The 15,510-nt window shown below is 36.5% G+C and overlaps 1 long non-coding RNA gene across 1 annotated transcript; it reads left to right on the forward strand.

Annotated features, from left to right (window-relative positions):
- The first annotated feature begins 484 nt into the window (after window positions 1–484).
- Window positions 485–4,976, forward strand: LOC124367158. Its single transcript, XR_006922875.1, has 2 exons — window positions 485–582; window positions 4,630–4,976. It is a non-coding gene; the product is annotated as an uncharacterized LOC124367158 (long non-coding RNA).
- Window positions 4,977–15,510: the final 10,534 nt, after the last annotated feature.

Raw genomic sequence — 15,510 nt, forward strand, 5'->3', positions numbered from 1 at the left:
AGTAAGGCAGAGCGGGAAATTAGATATTTCACTTTAAACCTTTTAACCGAAGTGAAATACAGGCGCAGAGGTCACTTTTTAACTGCAGTCTAAAGTTCCTATACGTTCGTATGTACATATACCTATAAATTTTGCTAAAGGATTTTGTTGCAAAAACTTCTTTAAGAGTAAGAATAACTAATCATTGATTTGATACCTTTAACATAAATTCTGAGGGACTATTATCTGCATATACAGTTTATAAACCAAAATAATTTCGAAATTTTCTCAACAAAATAGGAATTATTCATATATAACTTAATCTAAATATAATTCATTTACAGAATGTTATTATGGTACATAATTTATTTTTAAAATCTAGACAACAGATGGTTTAAGTAAAAGATAAATTAATCCTCTTTAATAAATAATATTTGTTGAGACTTAAACATATACTACAAAACAGCTGGTGAAAAATATGTTTATGATATCCATTTGTTATTGTTATTATTTGTCTTAACCTCAAACACTGAAACACTTTATTACAAAAATAGCATAGGATTCCATCATAGTATTAGCTGTATTACAACTTACTGTCATAATGTAAGTATTGAAATTTGTTAAAATTATTGATATTAATGTGTCTTTTATTTTTAATTTTCAATAACAACATAAATATGCATAAAAATTATAAACTTAGTTAGTTAGTTTATTAGTTTAGTTAGTAACAACATAAATATGCATAAAACTTAGTTAACTATATAAAAATGAGATATAATTAACAATATACACATATATGACTATAAACATTGTTTCTCAGATATTTTAATTGTTTCTGAGATCGTGGGGGCTTTTCAATCAAATACACGAAATTATATACAGAAATTGTGGGCGAAGCCAGGTATATGTGCTAGTAGAATAATAATTTCACAACACAAACTTTTCATTTAATATTGTGGTCCTAAACGATGTAATAACTCATAAACACTTAAATAGAAAGGATTGCCACTTATTATAATAATTTTTAATAAGTAATATTTTTTTTTTACAAAAAATTAATTTGGATTAAATTTTATTAAGGAAGCTCGTAACTTCTTAAATACTAGGAAGTCATGTTTTATCTGGCAAATAGCGATTGAGTGTTGACCTAAAATCAAATATAAAAATTGAATTCTCCCTTATATGAAGTTATGAAGAATTCTTTCTTGTACCTTGTAAAAAATATTTCCTGAGGTTTTTAATCGGGAATAAATGTTACGATTACTACCAAGTACGCTTTGAACAGCAAGTTACCTAAAACTAATATAATATTACAAGCTTAACATTCCTTGTGGAAGCATAAAATAGAACGTTACCCTAAATCGAAATCTATTGCACCACCTGACTAATTTAGTGTACCATTTTTAGTGACTCACAAAGAAACGTTATTTCAAAAGTAATTTTAAAATATTAAAATTTCTTATTTGTTGAATTAATATTTATTTTTAGAAATTTGCTTTTCATTTCATTTTTAACAACTTACTAATATTTAGGTAACATTTTAAATTTATAATAAATATACTCAGTAATGCAAGTAGTTAACAACATATTTAGTAACTCTTCAATGAAAAAATCGAGAGATGAAAGACGAGGTACAAAACAAAACTCCATATTTCATAATTTAAAGTAACACATCTCTAATTGTTTTTCAACATTTACGTGGGCTATTGCGAATTTCGCACTCCACCAATGACTTATCGCAGCACTGTTAGAGCGTCCATAAGTGTCACGCAATTTATAGAATCATACCATTTTTAAGATTAGGTATGGAAAAAGTAATGTTTAGATGAGTTCATCGAACGAAAAATAAACCTAATGTAATGTTTGCTTGGGTTCACTGTTGGAAAACAATGATTAATCTGAATATCTATTTATTTACATAAATGCATGCGATGCTATGAGTATTAATAACTACTATATTAATAAATATTCTTATTGTTATTAATAAATTAATAACAATCAATATAAAATAAACTGGGATTTTCCGCAAGTAGAATATAATATTACGAAATGCCAATTTATTTATCCCCATTTTATCACATTCCAACATATCTAAAAATTAAACTTAGTTAGAAACATAAATATTCCTATCTTAAGTTACTGAGACGGTTTATATTTGTTTCCCTGTTGTGCAAACCTTAAGGTAATAATATATATTGCATTGACTGAGAGGACGTATAGGGAAATGACTTATATGAAGTACTTTGCCCCGTGATCGTCTTCTTCTAGTAACGATTAAAATTGCGAATAAAGAAATAAAATACTTTTAAAACAGTAAGTCAATAAAATTAAATTTTCATAACCAAACTTTCACAAATAATTACAAATGGACTGATAATCTTGGGGACACAATGTTTATTATATGTTATGGTCATATTAATGTTGAACCATCATTGTTATGGTCAATGATAAAGGCTAAGTGCATGTGATAACAAGGTCGTCAGTTCATGTTGTAACACTAAGCACATTTGAGTTCTAATTGACAAAAACCAACAAATAATAAGTATGAGTTTTTATCCATTATAACACATTTGATATGTGATAACGTGATTAGCCTCATAACAGTGTTAAGGTAGTAAAACTAATTGAGAAAAACAGCGTAACAAACAAACCTTTTCAAGCAGCCGGAAAGAACTATGCAGTGGTGTAGTTGTTAGTGTACTTTCAACTGTAAAAAATTTACCTTTAGAAAATTTTAAGCATTATATTTAAAAACAAATTTACTATTTAAATTTTCCTATAAATTAAAACATTGTTATAAAACCCGTCTTACTTGTGTTTCGAGAGAATTTGGCTTCTATGATCTATGATATATATTTTCTTGATGGCAAACAAGGCAAAATCAACTACGGAGCAAAAAAATATTAAGAACAAAGTAAATTAAAACTTCCATAAATATGCACTTTTCGACGTAATTTCTTGATCGTGACAAAAAGGAAAAAACACAATATTGGCAGCGGATGCATAATTCACTCGAACCAGCAGTGGTCTTACATGAGCAACGCCTTCTAAATTGCGTGCTAAACTGCGAGAGTAACTGCAAATAGGAAAAAAGCTCTATAAAGACACTAAATTAAATTTTTGAACTTACATTAAATTTATGAAGAACACTGCGTCCATATTTAACTCAATCGTATCTTATCATTAATGCTTTCACTACGAAAGCTAAGTAGGCTACATCGACATTGGAGTTTTTTTACCAATGTCTAAAATAGTTCCAGTGTTACTGAAATTATTGGTACTATTCAATAAAACACATATAATGTTAGATGCAATGCAGAGCGGTGTAGAGGAATTGCCGGTGAAGCCGCGGGTAAGGACTAGTTCTAATAAAATTGCAAGTTTTGTTCTTTAACTACCCGAAATAAGTCTAATTAAGCAGTCACTATTTTACCTAAATAACCGGGTCTTTCTCATTCATTCTGCGTTGAAATTGGCGTCTCTATATGTATCTGGGCTCAAGGACAGCTGCTCCTGTAATAACTCTTCCTCAACTCGCGGGAGACGAAAGGACATGAAATTTCACTGGTTTTATCACAGGCGTAGATAACGAAGAAGAGGCCTCTAATAGCTTAAGAATCAACTAATGTCCATCCTTCCCCTTACACCTCCTTCTAGGCCATGGAAACTACACTATCAAAGTGGTATTCCAATTCCAGTTGGCTACTGCAAAATTATTTCGAGGCACCAAGTTTCTCGCAGGTCTTTTTTTTAGACCTTACATCTTAGAACAGTACTGGTCACCAAATCTTTTCATGAACTCAAACAATATCAATACTCATCTCATCTCAAATCCATGATCCCCGCGGCTTTCTCTCACCATGTACATACAATTCGCAGTGCTGCCTCGGTGACTGGCTAATGGAGTAGATGGGGTTGGCCACCTGGCCCGCGTCCTCGCTAAAATACTCGTACTTGCAAACCCTTGTTGTAACCTTAAGATCGATATAAAAAATCAATAGAGATTTCTAAGCCTTTATATGATACTTATATGAACTTTAACTAACGAAAGTTTTGCTGTAGTAGTACACTTTCGGAGTCATCATAAGAATATATCAAAGTAGCACTCATTAAGTGGACAACTTTGTATAGCAAACCCAACTTTGTAAAGTTGAGTACTATGTACATTGCTTGTACAATGAGACAGTATTTGAAAACAAACTTCCTCCCTAGTTCAAACATTTGTGGAGAAACTCAACACTGACGCTCTTATATGGCTTCAAACATATAACCGCCTCAAGACTTAATGCCACGAATCATTTATGTAACTTTTGATCGAGAATGAGACTTTAGCACAGTCTCACTTCTGCAATCATTTGAATGGAGTTCAAAATCCCGCTGATAAGGTGAGAACGTTGATGGCAAGATTATATATAGCCACGTTACTCATGGGATTCTTGGTTTTTTCTGGTTGGGTTTCTACTTAATTAAGGATTCACTGGTAGGAACTCAAGATTATCTCTTCTAATCTCAATGTTTGATGATCTGAGGAGGAATTGAACCTACTCTCCATATATCATTTGAAGGCAAAACTGTTATGTCATATATGTGCCCTTTTATTAAAAATTTAACTCGATAAGATTCAAACTGCTTTGACATATTCTGTTTCAGAACCGAAGACTTCCAAAATAGGGATATTGAAACTCAAGTGACATTCTGTACTTTGAAGAAAGTTAGACTTCTAAAGAAAAGAGTTCTCTGTTGGACCTCCTGACCACGACGATCTACATCGCCTGGACGAACGTCTATTGCTGCGAACATTACTTCAATTTTCCCTCTGGCCAGTCTGTCCAAGTTACATCAACCTCCAGGACTCTCATTGTCTCAGATTCTTCCGCTTACCTACCTGCCTTGATTCATTATCAACTATGTGTTTGACTAACAATAGATTTAAATTCTGTGAGTTCTAATATATAAAAAATACTTTTCATTATAATATTACGTATCTCCTCCATCTCTCCATATCTTCTTTTTTCTGTCATATTACAATTTACTTCGGTTCTAATCATTAGTCCTATTTAAAGGTATTAAGATATTAAATATCTTTAGAAATAAACCTTGGTGTTGACAATCTATACAGGGTGTAACAAAAAGGTTGGGCTGCCTATATATTTTCAAATTCCGTGTGTGATTCTAAGCCAAAAATTAAAAATAACTTTTTTGTAATGTGTATACACTGTATGCCACAAATAACCCAGGTGGACCACAGTCCCAAAGTTATTGGAATAATACACTCGATTATTCATTCTCATATTATCGGAAAATCCATTAGAAACACTTATACAACAACATGGAACTTCACCTCGTTGGTGTCTTGGTGTGTGATCATTTTATAGTCAATCCCAACTTCAACAATAGGAACAATGGGATTATTTATTTATGACATTAAAAAACGTTTTATTACTATGCATATTAAGCGCGTCCAATTTATACTTGATTGTATACCAATTAATTAAGTTCGGTCCATTTTTTTAAATAATTACTAAGAACAGACCTTAGGTCTGTTTGTGCGATACCTAAAAAAGGTTCTATGGATTTGTCGATTGGGATTTGTACATAGGTTCACTTTGGTATAAGATAGGACCTGATTAATTTTGGAATCGAAAGGTCAAAGTGCAGTCCGTATACTTGACAGTTTGTGCGATGGTACTTAATAGAAAGGCTCCATAGCTTGAAGCTTGCTAAATAGGTTTCACTTGGGACAAGGAAAACCTTCATTTATTTTGGGGTCAAAGGGTCTGTGCGATAATTGTGTTGTTATATGTTATCGGACCCATGTATACTTCGTCGTACGATTTATTATTGTAGTTTAGAACGTTCTTCACACTGTTCTTACGTTATGTTTACTTATAGGGTATACGTTGATAAGGTTCCAACCATTTCTCCGCCTCTGAAAACGAAACAATGTTAATTAGCATTTATTGCAAAAAGGTTATTAAAATTATTATACCCATTTTATTATTAATTAAAATTCAAACTTTTTTTATTCAAGAATAACCATTTGTTTACAATGTATTTATTTTTTTATCCCCATCTACCCGAAGCTATTTGAGCGGGAAATCTACAAAAAACATATAAATACGTACTACTACGATTAATTAAAAATACAATACAAACGTGGAGATGAAATTCGTATCAAAAATTTAAATTCCAAATACATTGCATCATTATAAATTAATAAACAACCTAATAACAAACTTGATAAACAACCAAAACAAACTTTAAATATATCAATAAATATTTTACATGTAACAACACAATTTTACATATTTTTACAATTTGCTATATTATATCTACATAAAAGAAAACCCAAGGAAATAAGGCATGAACATCTGAGAAATATATAAAGAAAACATTGATTTTAAAATTAAAAATTTATTATAGTATCTTAAATAATATCATGAATGGATTGAGTAATATAAATACTTCTCTATACACTCTCATATATACTTATGTGTAATGTAAATTCTTCAATAAATTTTAACAAAACCAAAGCCCACAGAAAAACACCCATTTTCATAACCATCAAATCAAATAAACAAGATCAATAATTTTCCCACCAATGTATAAGTGTTTGTACATTAAATTAGTTTAACATATAAAAATACGTCATATAAATACCTAAATGTGGACTTGACTTAAACATACTATGAATTTTACATAAATTACTAAATACACAAAGTAAGCAAGTATACGTATAATTTATATTAAATCGTTTTTAAATCTGATAAGAAATTATATTAAATTAGCTGTTAACCGCGGCCTCACACGTAATTTTCAAAATCAAAGTCCTTATAATACTTAGTAAAAGCACTTATATATAATATAATCTATCGAATTACTACAGTATGATGTCATTGTACTCCAGTACTAAGACATTTTTCAAACGTATGCAGGCATATATCAGGTACATATTATTTTCAGTGTTCATGGTTAAGAGTATCAGAATTGAACCTAACTTAATTTATGTACGTGTAGGAGCATTTCTTGCATATTGTTCGCTGTAGGAGGATTTCTAGTTCATATAAATTTTTTGTAGGAGTATATTTATTAATGTACGCCATTTTGAATTCCCATATGTGGAAACATTTACAATTTAAATTATATTTAAAATGCATTGTATGATTTAAATGCGTTACTGGTGCAATCTAAAGTAAAAGTTAAATACTACCTTTATGTACTATGTATTTACTACCTGCATTATTCTACTGATGAAGCAATGTACAATTAATATTTTATCAATATAAACAGACGTTTCAGCTGTAAGTCAACAGCTGCTTAATGTCAGTGAAACTGTATTATGAAACATAAATGGTATCATTGTCCAGAATTCCAAAATACTCCAGGTAACTTTTTCAATTTTTCTTCTCATTAAATTTGTCAAGGAATATTTTTGAAAAGGAATTAGCCAAATAGGTCCAACCGTTCTTGGGATTGGCGCTTGGAAACATACTTTTACACATTCTGCAAAATAATTTTGTTTAAATGATAATATTAGGTAGTAATTTGGTAAGTAAATCAATGCTGCTGTACTTAAAATGAATAATAATGAAGCTAATCCTATATAAAAAATACAAAGCCCTCACTTACTCACTGATTCACCAGTAATTAATGGAGAATTATTCTCCAACTTTCTGGTATTCCAGAAAGTAAACTTTGGCACATTTATGTTTCATTACTTAAATAGAAAACCCCCATGTTCAGGGAAATCAAATATCCATAGGGGTTGAAATGCAGTTGCAACCCTAAAATAATATCATTTTTTAAATATCCTCCAAAAAGATAAAAGCCACACGTGCCTCATGACTTAAAATTTTAAAAATCAAAAGCATTTTCATGACGATTATCCAACCACAGGAGTTGAAGTATGGCTGCAACACTGGAATAATAAGTTTTTGTTTAAATTTCCGATGTCCTACTACGATTAAATTTTAACATACGTGTTCCACATGGTCTCAACAAAACAAGAAGGGATTTTCATGTAGATCTACCACCCATAGGGTTGCTGTTCTGGAAAAAAATAAATTTGACATTCGTTCCTCAACAACTAATACATAGATAGAAAATCAAAAACATTTTTATGCGAATTATTCATCCTCACCAATTTAAAATAAGACTGAAACCCTTTGAAAATCTCTCTCTCTCTCTCTCTCTCTCTCTCTCTCTCTCTCTCTCTCTCTCTCTCTCTCTCCCCTCTCTCTCTCCCCTCTCTCTCTCTCTCCCTCTTACTCCCTCTCTCCCTCTCTCCCTCTCTCCCCTCTCTCCCTCTCTCTCTCTCTCATCATTGAATAATTTGAATGATTTTTTTTGTGGTATAAATAATGAAATCAGTAATGATTTGGTTCAACAATATAAGAAACATGTATAATGAGCCATCTGAGATATTTAGCCTTAAGGATGTTAATTGTGATTTAATGTTTAAAATGTTAAATAGTATATCTTCAAATGCTGTAGGAAAACGATGAAATTGAAATAAAGTTTATCAAGTTAATTTTTAATGAAATTAAGGAGGTTTTTATGCCATGTTTATAATTTTTCTATAATTAACTCAGTTTATCCTAGCCAATGGAAAAAATCAGTTTATATTACCTTTGCCAAAAATATCTAGCCCTTCTGAGTGTAAGCACTATAGGTCGATAAATATACTGTGTTGTGTTCGGAAAGGTTTTAGATAAGTTAGTGGCATAGTCAAATATGTGAATACATTGATGAGAAAGATATTTTGTGTAAATACCAGTCAGGGTATAGAAAACACTTCAGCACTCAAACTGCTTTAATTTCGTATTACAGATGATTTAAGATATGCAATGGATAAGAGACTTGTAACTATTTTAATGTTTTTAGACTTCAGTCGTGCATTTGACTGTGTTAATCACAAGCTTCTTTTGTCTATTTTAGAGTCTTATAATTTTAGTTCAAATGTTGTTCGATGGTTTAGTTCCTATTTAGACAATAGATTGCAGCGCATTAAAACCGTAGGAGGCTTGTTTTCAGATTGGAAAGTTAACCTTTCCGGTGTACCTCAGGGTTCCACTCTGTCTGCGTTGTTGTTTTCATTGTATATTAACAGAATAATAGAATCCATTACATTTAGTGAAATCCATATATTATATGCTGATGATGTACAGTTGTATTTGCAGACTAGTACAAAGGATATTAACATAGCTATCACTAATTTAAATGCTGACTTGGAAAACCTTTGTTAAGTGGTGCACAAACCATGGATTAGGCTTAAATGTATTGAAATGCAAAACCTATGATTGTGGGCACTTCTCGCTTACTTTCTAGCATAGAGCATCATACTGTGTTACCTATAAAAAAAATAAATAGTACAGTTTTAGAATTTGAAAAGTCTGTTGTTAACTTAGGGATAAGAATTACTCAAAATTTATCGTGGTCGGAACAAGTGGATTACATACATAGGAAAGTTTATCAATGTTTGTACCAGTTAAGACGATTGAATTTTAAACCAACTTTTATGATTTAAAAAAAATGTTAGTTACTACTTTAATTTTTCCTTATTTTGATTACGCTAATATAGCCTATTGTGACTTAAATGAAACCTTAACAACTAAGCTACAAAGAGCACAAAATGCGTGTATTAGGTATATGTATAATTTGCGATTAGATGACCATGTAACTAGATTCTACAAGGAACTAAGACAATTAAAAGTTAAAGAAAAAAGGGAGTATAGTGTTTTGAATCTGTGCAAGAAATTGTTAGTCAATAGAAAGCCAGAGTATTTATATGAAAGTTTATAAAAGGTTAGGAGAAGGGCACCAACGGGAAAACTAGATATGGTGAAGTAGTGTTGAGAGTTCCAATTCATAGAACATTAATTTATAATAGGTCTTTTCATGTATTATCAGTTCGGCTTATGAATTCTTTAGACAATTATGTTAAGGATGCTGTTAAGGTGTCAATATTTTTGCCAAAAGGTTGATGAAACCGTACATCGCCGCTCGCACACCCACAGCAAACCATCAGGGAAGCGCGCGCCCATGGTGGCGAACGGGATGCCGGATCAAAACAAACTAGGTAAAAAAAAGAACACCGTGGTCAGTATACTCAGGTTCATTTACTAAGACACCGCATAGGCCTATCCAGTCAAAAATAAATATATATATATATAAACTATAAATAAAAAAAATAAAAAAGTGCCTGCAGTAGTATACCTCAAACAATCCTCGTCAGGTGCACCTGCATACAAAAATTAGAAACGCCATAATTTGAAACAAGAAATGCCAATTCCACCCGGTATCCTTCGGCTAAGGGCGGGCTCCTAATGAAATCCAAGAAATAACTAAATAATATCTAAAACTAACTTAAAATTAAATAACAAAATATAAACTATATAAATGGCAACAATAACAATAACAAATAAATAAAGAATATGGGCAGGGTATCACAGATGTTGAACTAGTAGAAATGTCCATCATGGTGGCCGTCCTTCAGCAGAGCGCAAAAGCGAAGGTTCTCTGCGACCACGCATGATGGAGAGATGGCAGCAGAAAATCAAACTCATCTCCCGGACCTCATCAGTGAGGGGCCGTAAACTTAGCCGCACATGTCAGAAGGAGAATAGCTCAGCAAAACTAACAAACACTAAATAAACAAAATATATTAAACTGGAGCTACTCCTAACTTGTACACCACGGCTCGGAGTCTTTGCCACTCTACCGGAAAGGCCAAACGCCTTCAAATGGTCAGTGGCCTCTGCAGCCAATAAACCACACACACATACACTATATAAAACACACATGAGCCGGGGAGATATAGGTATTGAACCGGCTCAGACTCCCCCCCCCAAAAGGAGGAACTCCCCTCTGTTAATTTCTTCAAAATGAAGAACCAAACGAATGCCTCTCCCCCAATGGTTGAAGAATTATAAACCGGAAACCCTGAAGTCTGCAGAAGGGAAAACCAAGAAAATCCAGTTGGAGGCAAGAAATCACTCCAAGAGTTGCGTGGGTACAAAGAAGAAAACAGGAACCTTGATCAGGAAGAAGGAGCAGAGGTGATCAGGCCTCTGGACCTAAAACCCTCCCGCACAGACTAAAGAGAAATCCACGGATGACTCCGGCAAGGCTTCAGATGGGATATGTGCGCCTTCCTGAAAATCTTCCCGGACTGAGGATCTCCCAGTCGGGCAGTCACCGGAGTCAGAAACTTCAAGATGCGGTGGGGACCAGTCCACCTGTAGCAAAGTTTAGCAGCTCTTTTATCCACAGCCGAACTGACTGGGTGAGCCTTGCAGTAAACTAGATCCCCCACCTGGAAGGGATTGGCAATACGAACCTCGGTATGTACTTCCTCCTTACTAACTCCCTAGCCCGAATGAGATTCCGCCTGGCTGCCTCCCAAGTGGCTTTCACATTGGGAGTACCAGGAGGTGGCAGAAGAATCGCTAATTTTCCAAAGGTTCGCCAAAGGGTTTGTTTGGCGGAAAAGCCAAATAATAACTCGAAAGGTACCGCCTTGAGACTTTCATGCTGGGGCCGTATTAAAGGCAAATTGGATCCAAGGTAGTTGTTGATCCCAGGTGGTCTGATTTTCCGCATGAAAGGCAATGAGAGCAGATCGAAGATTGCGATTAAACCGTTCGGCGTGAGAAGGCTGAGGATAGAAAGGGGAAGTAGTCACATGGCGGATTCCGTGCCCAAAGCACATTCTTTTAAAGATATTGGAGACAAACTGTGAACCATTATCGGAAAATAAGGTGGCGGGGATTCCAAAGTGTTGAAAAAAATGGTTTACGAAGTGCTTTCACCGTGAGCTGCGCGGTAGCACTCCGCAATGGGAACAACCAAACAAACTTGGAGAAGGCATCCACACAAACAAGTAGGAACTTATTTCCGGACTTGCTACGCGGGAGAGGCCCCAACATAGTCAATGAAAACCTTCTCCAAAGGTTTTTCCGCCACCTCAGATGACAAAAGACCCAACTTGGTATTTTGAGCGGGTTTGCTTAGCGAGCACAGTTCACAAGAACGTACTCGAGCTGCAATATCCCGGTCCATACCTTTCCAGATGAACTGATCCCTAATCTTCGCGATGGTCTTATGTAATTCCTAGATGTCCGCCCACAGGAGAAGAATGAAAATACTGAAAGACCATCGGTACAAGAAAGCTTGGCAGCACTAACTTAGGTTTTTTCCGCTGCTTGTCACGGCAGCATAGAGCACCTCGGTACAGAAAATAAGGAGGGTGGGCACCTCCGTTTTTAAGCTCATTGATGATAGCAGTCAGCTCGGGATCCTTAAGTTGGTGTGGAACAATGTCCGAAAATGCCAGAGGAAAGTCTAGGAGCACGCCACAACATGGCGGCTCTGATAAATTCTGGTGGTCGTTGGGTAAGTGATACATGCGTGACAGAGTGTCCGCTATGATATTTTGGGTGCCTCGCACGTGCTGCACTGTGAACTTAAGGGCAGAAATTTGGACTACCCAGCGACCAATCTTTCCCGAGCTGACGGGGGTGGGCAAGGAGCCAAGAAAGTGCCTGGTTGTCGGTTTCCAACAAAAATTCTTTATGTTCTAGGTAACGCCTGAACTTATTAATTCCAAACACGACAGCCAAACAATTCCAGCTCATAAACAGAACAACTCTTCTTCTCACAAGGGTTTAACGTGCGTGAAGCATAAAGCTATGGGCTGCCGGATACCATCTACTTCTTGTGATAAAACAGCAGCAACGGCTAAGGAGGAAGCATCAGTTTGCAAGACGAACTTACGACTGAAATCAGGCATAGCCAAGACTGGAGGCTGCATCACTGCCTCTTTCAGCTGCTCAAAAGCAGTATGTTGCGCTTCACACCCACTCAAACTTGGCACCCTTTTTTCCTAAGAGAGTTCAGAGGGGCCGCCACTTCAGCAACATTGGGATGAAACGACGATAAAAATTTATCATTCACACAAAACGGGCAATCCCCTTGGCATCCTTAGGAGGAGGAAACTCCCTGATTGCCTGGGTTCTCTCTGGATCAATACAAACACCTCTCGAGAAGAGACAAGATGACCCAGAAACGATATTTCAGGCTGAGCAAAACTCACCTTTTCAGGATTGACGTAAGGCCAGACTCTCGCTGCCTAGTTAGAACTTCCTCTAGATGAGTCAAGTGCTCCTCATAACTCTCACTGTACACAAGCAGGTCATCCAGATAGTTGAACACGAACTTAAATTTGACATCATGAAAGATAGAATCCAGGAGTCTGGTGAGTGTTTGGGCCCCCACAGCCAAGCCCATTGGCACTCGGTGAACTGGTACAAATTCCAAGGCACACAAAAGGCAGTGAGAGGTCGAGACTCGTGTTTTAGAGGAATCTGATGATATGCCTGATTAAGATCAAAAATGGAGAAATACTTGGCCTTACCAAACCAGTCGAAAGCAGAATGCAAATCGGGAGAGGCACGGAGTCAATTTCTATCTGAGCATTGAGCTTTCGATAATCCAGGACCAATCTGGACTTCCCATTAGGTTTCGGCACTAGAAACGCTGGACTGGAAAAATTTGAGCAAGACGGCTCGATTACCCCACTCTTAAGTAAATCATCAATCATATTTCTCAGAATTTCCATCTTGGGCGGAGCAAGCTTATATTGATGGGAACGTACAGGACGGGTGTCTGTAAGACGAATCTCGTATTCCAAGAGATTGGTCCGTGCCCAGTTTGTCAGTTAGGACTTTCAGGAAAACTGGAACAAATCTGCCTTATGTCCTCAGCCTCTTTCGGCGTAAGATGTCCTAGTTGGTCAGGAGGGAGTCAAGCTCTTATCTTCCATCTCTAAGGCGCAGCAGTCCCACGAGAACTCGATATCTGAAAAGGGAACGAGCACCCCCCTGGCGAAAGCAAAGAAAACATGACTGGAGGCCAAATCCAAAATCATGCCAGTTTTTCCGATAAAATCTGCTCCCAAGATGAAAGGAAAAGTCAGGTCCTTAGCCACCAAAAAGCTCCAATCCCAAGAGAAATAATTAATTTTGATGTGAATCTGGGCACTACAGATAATAGGTAAAGGTGTGCGTGAAGCAGTCCAACAGATAAGTGAACTAGGCTCAACCTGCCGTATTAGCCCAGAGGATTTTAGATCTTCAAAAAACAACAAAGAAATCAGGCTGCGTGCTGACCCAGAATCAACCAGGGCCTTCTGCACCACATTCCCCACAAGTACATCCAGTTGTGGGCAGGTTGAGCGGGCAGCCCTTACTCCCTGCGCAGCCAGAGCAGCAACCTCCCCTCTCGGCCAACGATGATAACTGTTCCCCAAGTCTATTTCTTTCTGTTTTCTTTCTGTTCTGCATTAAACCAGCTACCCTTTTACCATCAAAATCAGGTACATATTTGCCCTCAAAATTACCTTTACGGCACGAGTCGGGCTTACTCGTCCGCAAGCTTACTAGTTTTTTTTATTAAGTGGACAAAACGGTCTAATATGTCCCACTTGCTTGCAGCCATAACAGGTTAGGAGGCTGCCTACGGGAAGGAGCAGCCGCTGGCTCAGACTGCACCGGAGCATGGACCGGCCCCGGAGGCAAGTGAGGAAGATGCCTCGACATGGCCTCCCTTTGATCATCCGCATCCTGAACCCCTCTAGAGATGATGGAGAGGCGGTCCAAATCCGCAAAAGATGCGGGACGGCTACAAAAAATCAAACGGGAGCGTTTCTTCAGGTTTAATGCCCTCCAAAATAAGGCTCACCAACTCCGTTTCGCTCAAGCTCAAGCGCAAACCCCGGCTACATCCCGTATCTCCCCGACAAAATGGCTCAACGGTCTCGTCTGGTGCCTGAGGACGGTAAACGCGTTCCACCCGCAAGCGCTCCCTAACCCGAGCAGGTACAAAGAACTCCAAGATCTCGGCGTGGAACTGGTCAAAGGTGGCACCTCTCTTAAGGCAGTCTAGAAGGCGATCAAAAAGCGGGCCTTAAGGAAAACTGCGCTAAAATCTGCATAAGCATGGCATCTGTCATACCAGGAAATTCTCTTAGCTTAAAAACTTCCAGAAGGAAATGGATAAGTAAATTAGTGTCAAGCCCATCAACTCTGGGGAAGTGTTGTAAAACACTCCCCAAAGGATGGGGCAGTTTGCCAAAGCTAGAAAAGGAAGGCACAACTATAGATGATGGCCTCACCACTACCCATCGGAGACATAGTAACTCTGGGAGGCTCGAAAGAAAGAGCCGGTGGATGGTTAGCAAAAGTAATGGTAGTGGGAACCTCCGTTGGAGTGACAGCGGTAAATAGTACCCCCTTCTCTTTCACCGAGCGCACCTCACTCAAACCATCTAAGGCTTGTTTTAATTTGTTTACTGGCCGAAAAGCCCAACTTTTAATATCAGAGTTTAAACTAGGAGCTGACATAAGTAAAACTATTCTGTCACGCCAATGTAAAAGCTGAGATACCAATCTAGCCTTTGCTGACCCGGACATGGGAAGTGACTCAAAATTAATATCGTCTTCTAATTCCTCCATGCGGGTTTTACAAAACTCA

Source organism: Homalodisca vitripennis, chromosome 8 (genome assembly GCF_021130785.1).
Source record: "Homalodisca vitripennis isolate AUS2020 chromosome 8, UT_GWSS_2.1, whole genome shotgun sequence".
NCBI lineage: Eukaryota > Metazoa > Arthropoda > Insecta > Hemiptera > Cicadellidae > Homalodisca > Homalodisca vitripennis.